We start from the raw sequence: 17,314 nt of genomic DNA, 5'->3' as shown, positions 1-17,314 counted from the left end.
GAGTGAAGTGAAACATACTCAAGTTCTTAGGAAAGAACTTGCAATTTCTTCAACAAGAAGAAAAACAAGTAAAAAAACAAACAATAAGAACAAGCACAAAAGAATAATGTACCTTTAGTTTTAGACTCAAACATGTCAAGAAGCAAGTTACTTTCAAATGCAAATTCAAATTTGGAGTTTGGGGGAAATCCAAAAGTATGAAAATGAGAATTTTTGTCATTTTTAAAGAAAAAATGCACTTTTCATGGCATCTATATCAACAAGTGTTCAACATCAAGTTAAAACATGCATCCAAATAGCAAGATAAGCATGAATTAATGAGCAAAATGGAAAATATCCACTTTCTTGAAGATTAATGAACCAAAAATGGAGGAGAAAGAAACTCCAACTTTGAAAAAATCTCAAAACAAACTTTGACCTCTTCAACCTTGCAATGATGAATTCGAAATGAGAAATGAAGAACCATTTTTTTATGGATATGCACAAAAATGTGGTCTTTAATCACCAATGGATGAATCGGTTTTGGTAAAATGTTTACGGGAAACCCATTTTTAGCAAAGACATGGTCTCTTGGAGCTTAAACATGAATCATTTTTACCCTTTGAATGCAAAAACATGTTTCTCAATAGCAAGGATATGGATTAAAATGCCAAAATGCCTCCTCTTTAACCAAAAGCATGAACAAAATCACCAAAAAGTGGACATTTTTACCAAAAACGTGGCTTCAAAATGTTATAAAATGCATCATTTTTTGCAAGAAATCCAAAATTTTGCAAGGAAAGGCATGGAAATGTAGAAATGCCCCTTAAGGAAGAGATTTCAAGACATCTCATGAACAAATTTGGGTAAAATCACCAAAATCGTGTTCTTGGAGGGTATAAGCATGGACTTTTTGTCCTTGGAAGCCAAAATCAGGTTCGTAGATTGCATTTGCATGTTCAAAAGCAAATCGCACTCTTGAGGATAGATTGCATATTTTAAAAACAAGTAAGAGTCAAGTAAGAGAGTCTTCTTATGCAAATCACACTCTAGGAGTGCATATGCATATATTAAAAACATGTAATTGGACCCCAAGTGCGAATCACAATCTAGGAAGTGCATTACACATTTTAAAAACATATTCAAAAATAGCCTTCAATGCATAATTGCACTCTCTAGGCATCATTACGTGTTTTGAAAACACTTGAATATGCAAGTCTCACTTTTGGAGAGTCTTTTCACATTTTGAAAACACATGTATTTGCATGTTTTATGTGTTTAAAATTTGTCTTTTTGTTCAAAATCTTGGTCTCTAGAGTCAAACATATTTTCATGTAAATGTGTTAATAGTCATGCTATTCACAACTTAAATGATGAATTTAGCACATGTCAATTTAATTTTTGAAGAAATAATTAAACTATATATATAACGTCCAAATATCATTTAGAAAGTAATATTTGGTAAGATGTTTTGAATTAAAATTCAAAAATTAAATCAAACTATATAGTTAATATAGTCAATTATGTGAAAAAGAAAACAACTCAACTTCAAAATATAACATAAAGTGCACCATAATCACTAAGCGATAAATTTAAGTGATAAAGTAGCTTAAAAACATAACATAAAGTGATTTTAAGTTATCTTTTTCAAAAAGTGAACATCAACATTAAAATATAACATGATATTTTAAATCATGCAGTTGCACCTGGAGAGTCCACCTTTCGACCACAAAAACGATCATATCTTTTGACCGCCAAGTTCGATTAAGCCCTAAGATAGATTGAGTTAAAAGGAAAACCAAAAGCAATGATTTGAGCAAAACCAAAAGACCAAAAGCTAACAAACACACATTCAATAACGAGAAAAAAGACAATGAAGGCTTCAAAAATCAAGCATAAGCTCAACAGACAAAAAAACTAAAAAGACCTATGCTCCACGGGGACGCGTCCCCTGCCTCTGTACCCTAGTACCCGTACCGGGTACGAAACGGGGACGCGGGTACGGATTTTGGCCGTACCCTACGACGTCCCTTTTTTGAAAAATTCAGAAACGTCCCCGAAACGGCCAATTTTTTTGGGCAGGAAACTTGGGGACGGCCAGCAATATCGGGGACAGTTTTTTCGTCCCCTATCCGTCCCCGAAACTGCTGGCCGTCCCCTTTTTTCCAGTCAATTTGATAAAGGCAAACCATCCCCAAAAAAATATTTTTTCCTAATTTTTGTTGTTCGTGTGGCCCCTAGTCATCTTAAAGACATAAGAACAATATGCAACCCATATTTGGTCCATTAAAACACTAACTCTTCTACTCATTTTTCGATTTAACATACTTGCTAAGAGGAAGGAAGAAAACATAAGAGCAGTAGCAGCAATGAGCAAAGATTGTGTTTAGTGAGGCAAGACTGCGTTCGGTATTTACTATTTACTAACTATTTTAGTTGGACTTCTCTTTATTTCATTCTGATTTCAGCATGATACTTGAAGCCTTTAGGCATTTTAATTTTTGCTATATATGTATGTGATATTGTTATAATGGAAGCACTTAGTATTTGCCATTTGATAATATTCCATGTATTTATCTTCTAAAATGTCTATGGTGAATGGTTTATCAATGTTATGATATACATATTTGAATTTTGTCTCTATATTAAAAAAAATCCCCTATGTTTTTAATCGCCGTCCCCTGATGTCCCGTCCCCTAAATTTTGGCTTCGACCCATACCCGTACCGGAAACACGTCCCCGTCCCCTAAAACGTCCCCGTCCCGGAAACTCCGTGGAACATAGAAAAAGACTTGATGAAAGCCTTGAGTAAAAGGATTCATTATAACAAGTGGAGTCGACAGATTGAGCAATGCTAGCGAATTAAATAATGAACTAACTCAAAGAAATCTGAAACTAAGTTGAAAAAGTTTTGTAATGTTACCTACATTTTGTGATGACAAAATGCAACACAACACCATAAATGATCACTGGAGGTCGGGAGTGCTAGCTAATAGAGGGAAGGTTGATGGAGGAATTCCTCAACCTTTTCTGTTGCTTAGCTGACACTCTAACATCAGTATGTTCAGGATGGCAAGACTATGGTGTCACAAGCCTAACCCAGGGTAGCGAGGCCCTTTCTTGTAAGAGATTGTGTGGGGATATGTTAAGGTCCACAGTTGGGAGGATAAGCAAATAGCAATGCTTCTAGTTGCTAGATGTCAAGGGTTACACAACACACCGTTAGTTATATCATCTCATGTGTGAAATCCTAAACCTTTTACTTGTATGTACCTTTATATTACTTGGAAATGTATAGTCATAGATATGGTTAAATTGATTTGTTTCTTTTAAAATGTAATCAAAAAAGTCAATTATGGAAGTTAAGTAAGTTGTCTTTCATATGAAATGGATATAGTCATTATTTAATTTTGGATTTATAGTTATTATAATTCAGAAAATAATTTCATTTCTGTATGATGTACTATTTCTAAATTACGTCATGTCATTCCATCATGATATTCGGTTATAATCCTAGAATATGTTCTTTATTTTCAACTTAGTAAAAATGGTATGTAACACTACTATATACAAGAATATCATTAAAGAAAACTAGAATAAATCTCCTCAACTGGTTGTGGAAGACTCTACCAATGGTAGACTAGAATGCCACAAGGGCATTAGTCAAACCAAAAGGCATGACTAAGAAATCAAAGTGACCACAATAACAACTAAATGTTATCTTCTCCACGTCTTTCTCTCAAACTTCGATCTGGTAATAACCGAACATCAAATCAATCTTGGAGAAATGGCACGCCCCATGTAACTCATCAATCATCTCATCAATGTGTGGGATGGGATACTGGTTCTTAATAGTCCTTCTACTCAAGATATTCAATGCACATCCGGAGTGTACCATACTTTTTCTTCACCAAAACAACCTAAGAAACAAAATAGGACTTACTTGGCCTATTGTGACCCATAGGAGAAACTCCTAAACAATCTTCTCTATCTCATCTTTCAGGTGCTTAGGGTGTCAATAAGGAGTAATCATAAGAGGCTTAGTGCCCTCCTTTGACTCAATGATGTGCTCTATGCCTCTATCAAGTGTCCTGCTAGGTGGTAAATCACTAAACTCTTTAGATTGTTTAGTTCTAAGTTGTTGTATATTAGGATGATAAGTTGGTTTATCTGTCTCATCAAGTGTAGGTAACATCCTACACTCTGTTGCATAATTAACTTTATCATGGTCAATGAGACACTACATGCGTCTAGATGAAATCAGCTTCAAATTGCTATTTCTCATAGCCTTAAGGATGTGAGTTTTACGGTTACCATCCTTAATTAACCTCATCTAAATCTTCTTAGTCCTGAGATAATTGTCATCTATAGTGTGCAACTAGCTCATACCAAGAACAACATCAATACCTCTCATGTCAACAACATAAAACTCTGCCTTAAATGCATAATTATTAAGCTTCATGGGAAGCTCAGTAATCATCATGTTACACTTCAGAGTGTAACCATGAGCCACTTATACTCTAATACCCTCAAACTCCTCAATTTGAACGCCCCACTTGGAACCAACCATGAATCAATGAATTATAAGCGCTACCTGTATCTAAAAGAGCAATAACTTGTTGCCCTACCACGTGACCACATAACTTGAATGATCCCTCTTGTCTCATGCTAAAAAGGTACACTACCTTGAGATTAGAATCATCAATAACTTTTTCACTATTACTACTCCCCCATGTGTTTGTTGTTCATTTTCACTCGACTATTCAAAAACATCATAACTCTCTTCCTCGTCATAAAACCACTCCATCTTGTTTTTACCCTTAGGCTTCAAAGAGAAATCATATTTCTCATCAAAAGGACCCCTACAATAGAAACAAAGTCTCTTCCTCCTTATATCATTAAGTGTTTTTTGATCTAAAGGGGTTGTCCTAGGTCTCTTAGAATCAGAATTAATCCTTAGGGGCTGCCTTACTACCATAAGATGAGATAGAAGGTTTAGAAGCAAACCGGCTTTGTCAAGAAGACGTCTCTAAGTTCCTTTCCTTCTTCATAGCTTCTTGCAAGGTAGGTGGATCCAAGGACTCAACCTCTAAGAGGCTCAATTAGTACCTCAATGAATAGAACCACCCGTCTCCTCTTTAAATGTAATAACACCATCACTATAAACACAGAAATTCACTAATGAATGACTCAAGTCCTCCAATCTGTCTCAACTGTGCCAACTAATAGGAATGAGTCTCAAAGTCCTTCTCAAATCTATCTACCAAGCTATCCACAAACTCTTAGTATGATACAATCTGATCATGGTGCAATGACAGCAACACATGGTACCACTAGTCATGGGCTATCCCATCCAAGTGCAACATGACAAAACCAATGACGTCCTCCTCAGTCATGAGACGCAAAAAAAGGTAAGTATCAAGCTTATGAACCCAAGCTCTCATCATAAGCTTCCAACTGCCATCAAAGTCAGTCAAGGTCATGTTGTTTGTTGCCTACTTCAAGTCATTTTGTCTAGACCTCTAACTTATTTCAAGTCCAAACCTACCTCTTCTGTGCTCTATCTTCTGTGTCAGAAATCTATCAAAGTTCAAGTTTAGCTTAATTGCTTGTGGTAAAGCATCTCACTTTGCATAATGCCACATCCGACTCAAGTCTTAGAAAAGTAGGTCACTGTGGCCCATCATATGTACCTATACGGTCCACCTTGTCATTAGCTCTAGACCTGTGGGATCTAACTGAAACACTCATACTTCTATCTCTACTATATCCTCTAGGAAGAGCAATGCGTGGCAAAGTCTCAAGTAATTGTTGCAGAACATCAGCAACATGGTATTGGCCATGTGCAAGAACCCTAAGCATCTCCCTTGCCTCTCTATCAATGTCAGTACTTGTCCTAGTATCCTTGTTATTACCTGAACTACCAACATCTCTGTCAGCCATGGTGTGAAAGTCAATCTCCTATTCTCCTTCACTTGGTGGTGAAATCCTACCTCTGCAAGTGTGATGTACTCCAGGTATCAACTGTTGTGCCATTATGAACCCAGTTTCCTATAGGCTGGTAGGAAACCACTTTGATACCACAACGATGAACCCTGTTAACTCACTCTAAATCTATGCTAAAGAAGTGATTTTTTTGTTTTGTGTTTTTGAATTTATTTTTTCAAAATATAGATAATAAATTTGCAAAGCCAAATTGACAAAAACTAACTCCATTTTATTTGCTATCCTCTTATTTGTAAATAATTACAATATGTTTTGAACTATGCAATTAACTAGTTGTACAAAAAATTTATAGGAAAGATGATCGATGCTGAAGCCCTTTGCTTGATGAAGATTGTGAATTAACACTCCCAAAAATATAACGCCGCCTCTTGATGGTTAACTGCAGCCCCGTGGAATGCGATGCTGACCATCTAATGGGATTGTAGTAAGAATTCAAGATGCTTCTGTTGCAGATTGCAGCCCACTGAGTACATCTAAATGACAGTAATGTCATTGATTCTCAGAAAAAATCCAAACACCTAAGATGGATGTCCAACCCATCTCTGATTTGCAGAAGTGAATATTATTGGTTTCCCACAAACACCTTCAATACTTTGCTTGGAAATGAAGACCAGAAATCAGTAAAGGCATGACTCGTTGGCAATGAAAGCCAATTCAAAGTGCAAACCGCACTTGGATGAAATCTTCAATTTCCCCAAACTCCATGCCAAAACCCTTGAGCTCTCCAATTTCATGAAAACATAAACAAATATGAGATGGATCAAACTTCTTAAAAGGATGTATTTAAAACATTTTACTCCAAAGACTTCCTCAATACACTAAAGCTATGAATCTTCTTGGATATGTCTTTCACTAACAAGGCTTAGACCAAATATATAACTTTCAATCACATTATTAAAGCCCAATAAAATATTGATGGAATATGGATGCAAGGTATCACTACTGCACTGTCAAAAATGGAAACCCTGCTCACCTAACTTACAATGAATAGCAAATCACACAAACTAAGACCCTCAAATCTAAGTGTCATTTCACGAGGGTTGCAATGACGAATTGACATCCCCATGCTCTTGGAACCTACTAAATCGGGAACATTACTACATTGCCAGAAAAGGAGACCCTGGTCACCTGACTTACTATAAATAGCAACTCACACAAACTGAGACCTTCAAATCTAAGCGTCAACTCACGAAGGTTACAATGATGAGCTGACATCCCCATTCTCCTAGAACCTGCTAAATTGGGGACATTACATATATGTCACATATTATGTGAAGAGGTGATTACTCTAATAGAAAAGATCCCAACTGGATTAAGAAGAAGATATAATATTCCAGTCATGTTTGAATGAGAGGAACTAAGCTCCCTCTTACCCTCTGTATGTTGAAGTGATACTTTCCAAGAGACGCACCCTTGTCTCTTCACAAGCACTCATTCCTTATTTGCATCTCTTCCTCAATACTAAACAGTTGGTTCTAATCAACCTTAACTAATGCCTTAAGTAATTGTCCTTCTTATTGTATCATTATTGATTTATAATTTTGATTACCTAGTAATAGTGACAAATTCATCGGTAGAAATTGTGTATCAGTCAACGGGTCCCTTCGGGAAGGTTCTTGTTATGTAGCCGACGAGTCCCTTTGGAAAAGTTCTTGTTATGTAGCCGACGGGTCCCTTCGGGAAGGTTCTTGTTATGTAGTGACATGTTGTATGTGGCTGACGGACTCCTTTAGGAAGGTTCTTCGGAAAGTATTTATACACCCTCTTGGGTCATTGTAAAGGATCTAATCATCATATCTTATCGAGCATAATGTAATATCTTGGCGTATGCAAATATAATAAGAAGTTATGCTATTCTTATCTGCTATTCCATTCTATTATCTGTATGCATTGTTTTCTTCACACAGTACGGTAAACATTTGACGTCGTTGCCCGATGGACCTAGTACGATGACAGGAAAATGAAGACTAAATGTCGAATCAATTGGACAAGAATAAGAATAAGCTGAAGGAAAAGGACGAATTACATGCAGCACAAGAAAATTTAATTTTGGCACAACAGGCGGAACGTAGACGGAGATTTCAGCAAGTTATTGATGGACACAGAAGCACTGAAAAATTGTTGGAAGAGACTCGACAACGGCTCGATTTGGTGGAAGAAGCAAGGGAGGAGTTTCTGAACCCGTGTACGCCAAGGGAAGAGAATCTAGACAGAAGGGCATCGACTCGCACGGCTCGGAGTGCCGAGGGAACATGAGCGTGGAGTGAACTCTTCGTCCGAGATATACTTCCGGAACAGACAGTTTCAGTTGACGAAAACCCTTCTTCACAAAACAGCATGGGTATCGAAAACAGCACAAGTGTCAAAAACAGCGCGGGTGTTGGAAATAGCGCAGGTGTCGAAAATAGTGTGGTGTCGGAAACAGTGCGGGTGTCGAAAACAACGCGGGTGTGCAGAACAGCGCGGGTGTGCAAAACAGCGCAAGTGTGCAGAACACAGGTGTGAACAGTACAAGTATACAAAACAGCACAAGTATTCAGAACAGCGCGGGAGAGTAAAACAACATGGGCGTGCAAAACAACGCAGGTACACAACAAAACCCACAACATCTAGTAAGGATGGCAGGACCAAAAGAAAAGTTACCTAAATTTGATGGTGATGGTACGGCCGATCCCATTCGACATTGCAAAACATGTGAAACGATCTAGAGGGAAAATGGGATAACTGATGAAGACGACTGGATGAGGCAATTTTTGGCCACCCTACGAAGCGTAGCAATTGACTGGTTTGCTAGTATAGATCCGTAGAAGCTAGATAGTTGGAATAACATTAAAAAGGAGTTTTTGGCCGAATTTCAACTATTGCGTGATGATAATGAAATTATAGTAGAGATCTTTGATACTAAGAAAAGGAAGAATGAAACAGTCCGAGTCTTCGCTAAGAAGTTGAAGGACCTGATCAATAAAATGGAGAATAAGCCAACTGATGGGCTACAAAAGAGATGGTTCATTGAAGGTCTTCGCCTGAAGCTACGAAAGAAGATGAAGATCGGGTCACCATCGACATACATTGAAGCGTACAATTGGGCAATGAACCTCGAAAGTGACCAGAAGACAAAGAAGAAGAAGAAGAGCAGCTTGTTCGATTCAAATGACAATGCATCTTCAAAAGAAGATAGCAGCGATGATGAGGGCAGCAGCAAGAAGGTTCGTGCCCTCCAAAAAGACATGATTCGGATGATGGAGTTCAAGAACATGAACAAGGAGACTAAGGGCAATGAGCTATGGTGCACGGAGTGCAAGAAAGAAGGCCATACGAAGGAATCCTGCCCGAAAGATCAATTTTGTGAGATTTGTCAAATTCTGGAACACTCGATAAAGAAATGTCCTTTCAACCTGAAATCAAGAGCACCACAGCAAGTGTTCCTCACGCAGGAAGCATTCGCGTCAGGAGGGAGCGCGAACACCAATACGGAAGGTGCCACATCGGGTGGATACAAAAACAACCGATGCGGTCAAAACAACAACAGCAACAATAGCGGCAACAACAATAATGGCGGGAGGAGTCGAATCCAGTATGATGCGAATGGCCGGCCGATAGTCCAATGCCACGCATGCAACTTGTGGGGTCACTTTGCCCGAGAATGCACAATGGCGAACACACCGAAATTGTTATGCAGATGGTGCCGACTCGGCGATCATGACAATGCTAAGTGCCCGGAGTCCAGAGTAAACTTGATTACTGTCAAGATGGACGAGGAAGAAGTTTTGGCAATCACTCGGAAGCAGGAGAAACTATACCCTGATCCAACGGAGGAAAAGAAGAGACTAGAGGAAGCACGGGCAGAGATCTAGAGAGAAACACAGGTAGAAATGGCACACCTGAAGGACACGCCTAGTACCTCCATACGGAACTGTGCAAAATAGAACATTGTATGGAAAATATTGCAAGCCGAGGTACCTGTCAGGATAAATGATCTGTTGCTTACTATGCCTCAACATCGTACGGCACTCACGAATATAGCTTCGATTGCTAAGCAACCAATAGAGCACGAAAAGGAGAACCAAGGGGGCGCAAGTGCAGAAGACCCGATGTTGTTAGCACTTTCATTCGGACGCCATCTTGCAGTTGTCGAAATGGGCATTCTCGGGACTGTACTGACGGACACGATTGTGGACGGAGGGTCCAGTGTCAATGTGTTACCCGAAGACACCTGGAAAAGGTTGGGATAGCCAACATTATGGCCGCCTACATTCCAGCTGCTAACGGCCGATCAACATGGAATCAAGCCATTGGGAATCCTGACAACACAACCAGTGATGATTGGAACACAACCATTCTTGTTGGACTTCGTCGTGATCCCACTGAAGCAGAGAGGATATGATGCCATTCTGGGCCAGGGGTGGCTGATACAAGCCAAGGCAAAGCACAATGGGAAGAAAAATACTTTATCACTTGAAAGCAAAGGCCGGAAGTACGTCATCGATCTACACACTCAAATGGTCAGGGAAGAAGCTCTATCCTCAGATTCCGAAGAAGAAGAGGATGAAAGGAGGCAAAATATGGAACCAGATCAGGAGGGAGTCCTGCGGTTGGACGGAGGATCGACAAACGACGATCTGAATTCGGTGAACGGTCTTTACCACTGGCAGATAGAGGACTTTGAACTCTTTCCGAGCTATAATATGTTAAGGGTCGATGAAGATAAGGAAGAAGAAGGAAATGAATGCTCGAAGGAATATAGAGAAGCGGAAGAAGGAAAGGTAGTTACGGCTGAAGCTGAAGGGAAGAACATACGGTATGAACCCAAAAGAAGGAAAGATTCCACCATACGACCGCGCAAAAACAAAGTGTTACGCCAAACCACAGATATAGAAGAAAGGTGCCGGCAGCAAGGAAGACACATCATACAGTCTGCACATGATACAAAGAGGAAGGGTCTAATAAAAGTTGCAGCAGTACGGAGTCGAGATGTTATTGACGGCCAGAAGGGGCAGCTGATGGAGTCCATGGTAGCAAGCTTCGGGAATAAATTGGGCGATATGGAGATGACACAGAACAGGCGTAGCAGGTTTCAACTCGGATAGTGGGTGTTGAAGTACGACGACCGGAATGAGATCAAACCAAGCAAGTTCAAAATTAAATGGGTCGAATCATACCAGATTTGGGAAGTGGGCGATAATAGAGCAATAAAACTATGGATGCTAGAGGGAAAGAAAGTGGCTGACGCAGTGAATAAGTTGAAGTTGAATGTCTACCATGAAAGAAGTAACGTACCTTCGTGGCGAACAACTAAGGAAAGCACGACTATAAATACTGTATATATGTAAAATTGAAAAAAATAAAAAATAAGAGAAAAAAAATGAGTCATATAAATTTTTTTTTTTCAAAGTGTGAGAAGCCACCGTACGGCTTTTGACCAGTTCTCCTCCGTACGGTTTTTTCAAAGTCATTGTACGGCTTATAATTGCCCACCATACGGATTCTCTAATGAAGATGTAGTGTATAGGTTTTAAAAGGTTACCATGTGGTATTTAGCAGGCAGGGTTATGCACAGATTTTTTAATGCAGTCACTGTACGGACTTGTCAGATGCAAAGTAACCGTACGGATTTCTCAGATGCAATCAGATAGGCACCATACGGATTTGGAATTTCCTTTCAGGGCTGCGCATGGATTTGGAGCCAGTCATTGTATGGATTCTGAGACCAAGTTACCATACGGATTGTTAAAAGCTTGTGTATTATACGGATTTTCAACTAATCAATTTTAGAAAGATTCAACGTATGGCTTTTCCAGCCTAAACCACCGTATGGATTTGTGAAAACATTGATCTAGAGAACCTCCATCATGCGGATTTTCTTTTACTTTCAAAGCACGGTCTTCAAGTTTCTAAGCTTGAGGTTTTGGCGTACGGACCTTGAAGATTATTGTCGTACAAAATTGCAAATTGAGCTTCCAGTTTGTCCATGCGGACTTTGCAGAACAGGCTGCTTGCTGTACGGGCATGTTCAGAAGAGGAAGAGAGGTTTTCTTTAAAAAAAACGTCGACAAATTAGGAATGCTCAGAATGAGTAACGGATGATGCCACAGGGTAGAGGAAGAACCAGCGGTTGCTAGAAAGAATGTGGGATTAGAAGAAATCGTAGAAATAGTGTGTTCCATGCAATTTTGTGTGGGTTTCGGAGTGCTGATTTGGTCTTGGCAGCGAGGGGCGCTGCCCCTCGACCCCGCCTTGTATTGCGACAAGGAGCGTGCCTGGGGCGCTGCCCAAGGACCCCGCGAGGGCGCTGCCCCTCGACCCCGTTGGGGGCATTGCCCCCTAGACCCCCAATCGTTGCAGATATCAGTCGTGGGAAGTCTGACCCGTTGATGAGACTTGGAGCTGCTGCAGGCATGGGGTGTGTGCACTAGAGGCACTTGGAGTAGGTGTTGGACGTGAAGCTGTCTTGGTGAATGCATGGAGAGCTCGGGAGGAGTTGATCATCTAATTGAAGGCAGTGTAGCGACACTTGGCTCAGTGGACCCAAAATTGGAAGCAGAGAAAGTGGCACAGGTGGCTATCAAGGTCAGCTTGACTACGGAGACAATATTGTGGCTACAGATGCAATGTGGGTTGGAGACCAGTTTGGTGCAGGCACAAAACGAATGTGAAAGTGATGTGGCAGATCTATCTTGTTGTAGTTAGTTGTTTGAGTTTTGTTTTGTAGTCGTCAAGAGATGACTTTTCTTTTTGGAGGGATGATGTCGTCAGTAGAAATTGTGTATCAACCGACAGGTCCCTTTGGGAAGGTTCTTGTTATGTAGTCGACGGGTCCCTTCAGAAAGTTTCTTGTTATGTAGCCGACGAGTCCCTTCGAGAAGGTTCTTGTTATGTAGTGACATGTTGTATGTGGCCAACGGACTCCTTCGGGAAGGTTCTTCGAAAAGTATTTATACACCCTCATGGGTTATTGTAAAGGATCTAATCATCAGATCTTATCGAGCATAATGTAATATCTTGGCGTATGAAAATATGATAAGGAGTTATGCTATTCTTATCTGCTATTCTATTCTATTATCTTTATGCATTGTTTTCTTCACACAGTACGGTAAACATATGCCACATTATGTGAAGAGGCGATTACTCTAATAGAAAAGATCCCAACTGGATTAAGAAAAAGATATAATATTCCAGTCATGTTTGAAAGAGAGGAACTAAGCTCCCTCTTACCCTCTGTATGTTGAAGTGATACTTTCCAAGAGACGCACCCTTGTCTCTTCACAAGCACTCATTCCTTATTTGCACCTCTTCCTCAATACTAAACAGTTGGTTCTAATCAACCTTAACTAATGCCTTAAGTAATTGTCCTTCTTATTGTATCATTATTGATTTATAATTTTGATTACCTAGTAATATTGACAAATACATCTTATTGATCGTATCCTTTAGCATTTGTTAGGATTAGTCATCACCAAGAATGATTATCATCGCAACTTCATATCCAATATTCATTGTATAAGGACTGTGGACATTAATCACTTTCTCTAATATCATTAATCCATTTCAGTTCTTTTTTAATTACTCCCTTTACCAATAAGTAGGACAACAATGAGATCATTATCTAGTTGTAAATCTAATACCCTTTGGAGGTATACATTGGTTGATGACTATGACATATCTAATCATTGGTTAGAATTGCTTGATAATGAAAGTTGCTGTTATTTTGATGAACTGTTAGATTGATTTAACTGATCCATTTGTGATGATATTCAATTTTCATATCTGATATTAGCAAAATATCTGTTTTTTATCACTCATAATTGCCACATTCCATCTTTTCATGCCAATGATAGAATCAGTTGTTAATGATGTTCATAGCCTTGGTTTGGTTACTTAGATGAAGGTACTGTCATAATCAAATATAGACTACCTTCTTAAACACGACCATCACAAAACTATATTATCATTGTTAGTGTTATAATATTCATCAACCATCGTCCACATCATATGGGCTGGCAACTTCTCCTAATCAGCTATACCCCGTCTTCAATTCGCATACTGAGATACTAATGTCGATGACCTTGATGTCAATTATCTGAAAGGAATTTATTAGTGCCATCTTCTGATCGATGTTTCACCATAACTCAGTTGTTATCTTGCCTTGGTTGACTGTGTTTATCTTTTGATAAACATGGTTACTCCCTTCTTGCTTCATGATCCATTAACCTACTTATTATTCTTTATCTCATAGAAAGATAGATATAACCAAGATGTTTGCTATATCTCTAATATCTGCTTTGTTAACTCAATCCCATATTATAATGGTGATGCCAACATTGATTGTCCTTCTATCTGCTTCCTCCTTACTGTTGTATATTGGTAGCAATGGTGATCTATACAATTCATGTAGCTGACTTGGATGTAATCATCTCTGCCTAGGGAATTCATTTTCTTGGGTATTTTCAGGGCATTGATTGTCTGATTTATGGAAACACTTGGTATTCTTTTTGTTGATGATCATTACTTGGGATCAAACACTAAATTATTTTAGGAAACTGTCTTATTTATAAGATTTCATGGTTCCCTCATCTCTTACTCTCTTACCACATCTAAATATAGCTACTTCTAACTAATTCTACTTACTCCTACTTGCTATTGGTGTCTATTAAAGATGTTTGCTATATCTTTAATATCTTCTTTGTTAACTCGATCCTGTATTATAATGGTGATGCCAACATTTATTGTCCTATCTGCCTCCTCCTTACTGTTGCATATTGGTAGCAAAGGTGATCTATACAATTCATGTAGCTGACTTGGATGTAATCATCTCTGCCTATGCAATTCTTTGTCTTGGGTATCTTCAGGGCATTGATTGTCTGATTTATGGAAATACTTGGTAATCTTTTTGTTGATGATCATTACTTGGGATCAAACACTTATAATTTTAGGAAACCGTCTTATTTATAAGATTTCATGGCTTCCAAGTCTCTTACTTTCTTACCAAATCTAAATATAGTTGCTTCTAACTAATTCTACTCACTCCTACTTGCTCAGTTACCGGGTACTACTATTTAGGCTCAGGTCCTGGTACTGGTACAGTTTTGGTACTGGCTCTTCCATGGTACTTCATGGGTTCTCTTTGGGTCCTTCATAGAAGGACACACAACAAACATGGGGACCCAGGAAGTACCCCAAGGCAGTAGGTTAGTTTACACATGTATTTCTGATTTGTTCATCAGGATGCTCTTTGCATCAGCTTTAGATAGTATCTTGCAACAGCTTGCTAATATTATTCAAGTTAAAATTGGTCTATGTAATGCCCTTAGTTTATGACAGTAGTGAGCAGCAACCTACTTTGATTCATTTGATGGTCATGGATTGATTTTTTTTATTTGAAGATCTGAGTATATTAAATTTGATAGATTTGTATAACCCAGCCAATAGTTGTGTTTGTTGATCATGTTTGAATTGATGTCAATCTGTAATGGATGTAATCTGAAACCATATTAGTAATACAATTATTTATTTATAATTTTATTGGCCAATATGGATTTATGAGCATCAATCTTCTTCTTGTATTTGTAACTTTGATGTTGAAAATAAATACATACATATATGGACAAACCTGAATCCGCAAGGTAGGAAAAAATTGTCATACCCGCGTACCCGAACCACGTATCCGTACCCAAACCACAACCTGAATCGGCAACTTAGCCTACTTGCTATTGGTATCCAAGGACTACCACTCCTTGCTATTACTGCTTTTTTAGGATTGGTTCAAGAAGGGGAGCTTTAAAGAATCAGGCCTTCTTTTAACTACACTTAATATTATGTAATATCATTTTTAGATAATTTATAATTTAAAAATACAATAAAAGTGTCTTTTATGAAAGTAAAGTATCTTTTCAACCAACTTAAATTTTTTTCTTTTAATACATTCCTTACTTAAAAATGGGACATTACAAATGCAATGCCAACCCCTCCCAATATAAATTGTGTTTACTCCTTTCGAGGTATGTATTTATTACTCAGAAATAAACAGAAATGCAATCAGAATACCAGACCATAATAATTCAGATCAAACACAAGCAGCACAGAATAGTCAGAAAGGTATATCTTTTTATTCCAGGTACAATGCTAGATTATTCTCAGTATCAACTTACAATATATAGTACCTGATGGTTAAGAGTGCCAAACACCGTTCCTTACAACTACCCAAGAACCACTTTGTCATTGCATTGCCTTGTTTAAAACAAAACATAATTTATTCAAATTGATGAAACTCCTGCCAGCAGATTATTCACCACATTGCAGGGTAACTTATAATAATATCAAAATTTCAAAGTTTGCATCATAGCCTTGTGTTGTCTTTCCTTATTCCAAGCAATATCTTTAAGTGAAGGTTGTGCTCCTAGAACATTATGTGGAATATAGAAATTTGGTGTCAATCAAGGAATACAGCTAGAAGAGTCTCATCAATAGAGGAAAGTGGATGATGAATGTTTGGAGTATACAAAGAACCTACAGATAAATTTGAATTAGCATTCATCGCCATACCAGTCCTTCCTTTGTTCTTTATTTTTCTACTTCTTTTATTTTCATAGTAGGCATCCAATTCTCCTGTAATTTGTTTATGCTAGTAGAGAATGCCTTTAGATCGTGTTCAAGTAGTTTATCAAGTTAAACTGTTAATCTACCCCCCTGACATAGGAATTTTATATTCATTGCAACAAACTTGGCCCTTGAAAGCACCCAGCGTTCAATATTTAAAAAGCAATATCATTAACTCATGATGAACTTGACATTGCAGATCTAAAATGTAGAAAAAATTATAGAGGAAAAAGGTTTTGAAAACTCAGCAATATTTTGGAAAATAACAGCAATGCGAAAAACATTTATAAGTAGAAATAGAATGCAAGCACAATTAAAGAATGTTAGCATTGGGGGTGAGGGAGAATAGACAGCAGTTACCCTAGCTTCCCTGACTAGTCAACTGAGTATGTGTTACATTTTCAAACTATCCATTGTACATATTGCAAGTTTTTTCAATAGGTACATATTATATAATATAATGCTAAAAAATATCCTTTTTATTTTTGAATTTGATGCACCTCCAGAGTTCAATGTTTTAAGGATGTCCTATAGAGGATGATGCATTTGTACCATCCAAGTCCACAACACTAAATAAGCCACAAATTTTGGGAGCTTTAGACATAAGAAATTTATGAATTGTGAATTTTATTTATATTGAAACTTGAAATTTGTATGAATTGAATTCATTTTCTAACCTATGATGTGTATAAGCAAGTTTTGGTCTATACATGAAGGAAATAGTAACGTACTCCAT

At 38.2% G+C, this 17,314-nt stretch overlaps 1 protein-coding gene across 2 annotated transcripts in view; it reads right to left on the bottom strand.

Annotated features, from left to right (window-relative positions):
* The window catches only part of LOC149541530 (D-xylose-proton symporter-like 3, chloroplastic), a 222,124-nt gene that overhangs the window by 68,678 nt on the left and 136,132 nt on the right, over positions 1-17,314 (bottom strand). The gene's annotated exons all lie outside the window — the stretch shown is intronic.

The sequence above is a fragment of the Cupressus sempervirens genome, chromosome 8, assembly GCF_028749045.1.
Source record: "Cupressus sempervirens isolate cs-2001-9-10 chromosome 8, ASM2874904v1, whole genome shotgun sequence".
Lineage (NCBI taxonomy): Eukaryota > Viridiplantae > Streptophyta > Pinopsida > Cupressales > Cupressaceae > Cupressus > Cupressus sempervirens.
This window is presented reverse-complemented; position numbering and strand designations above follow the sequence as displayed.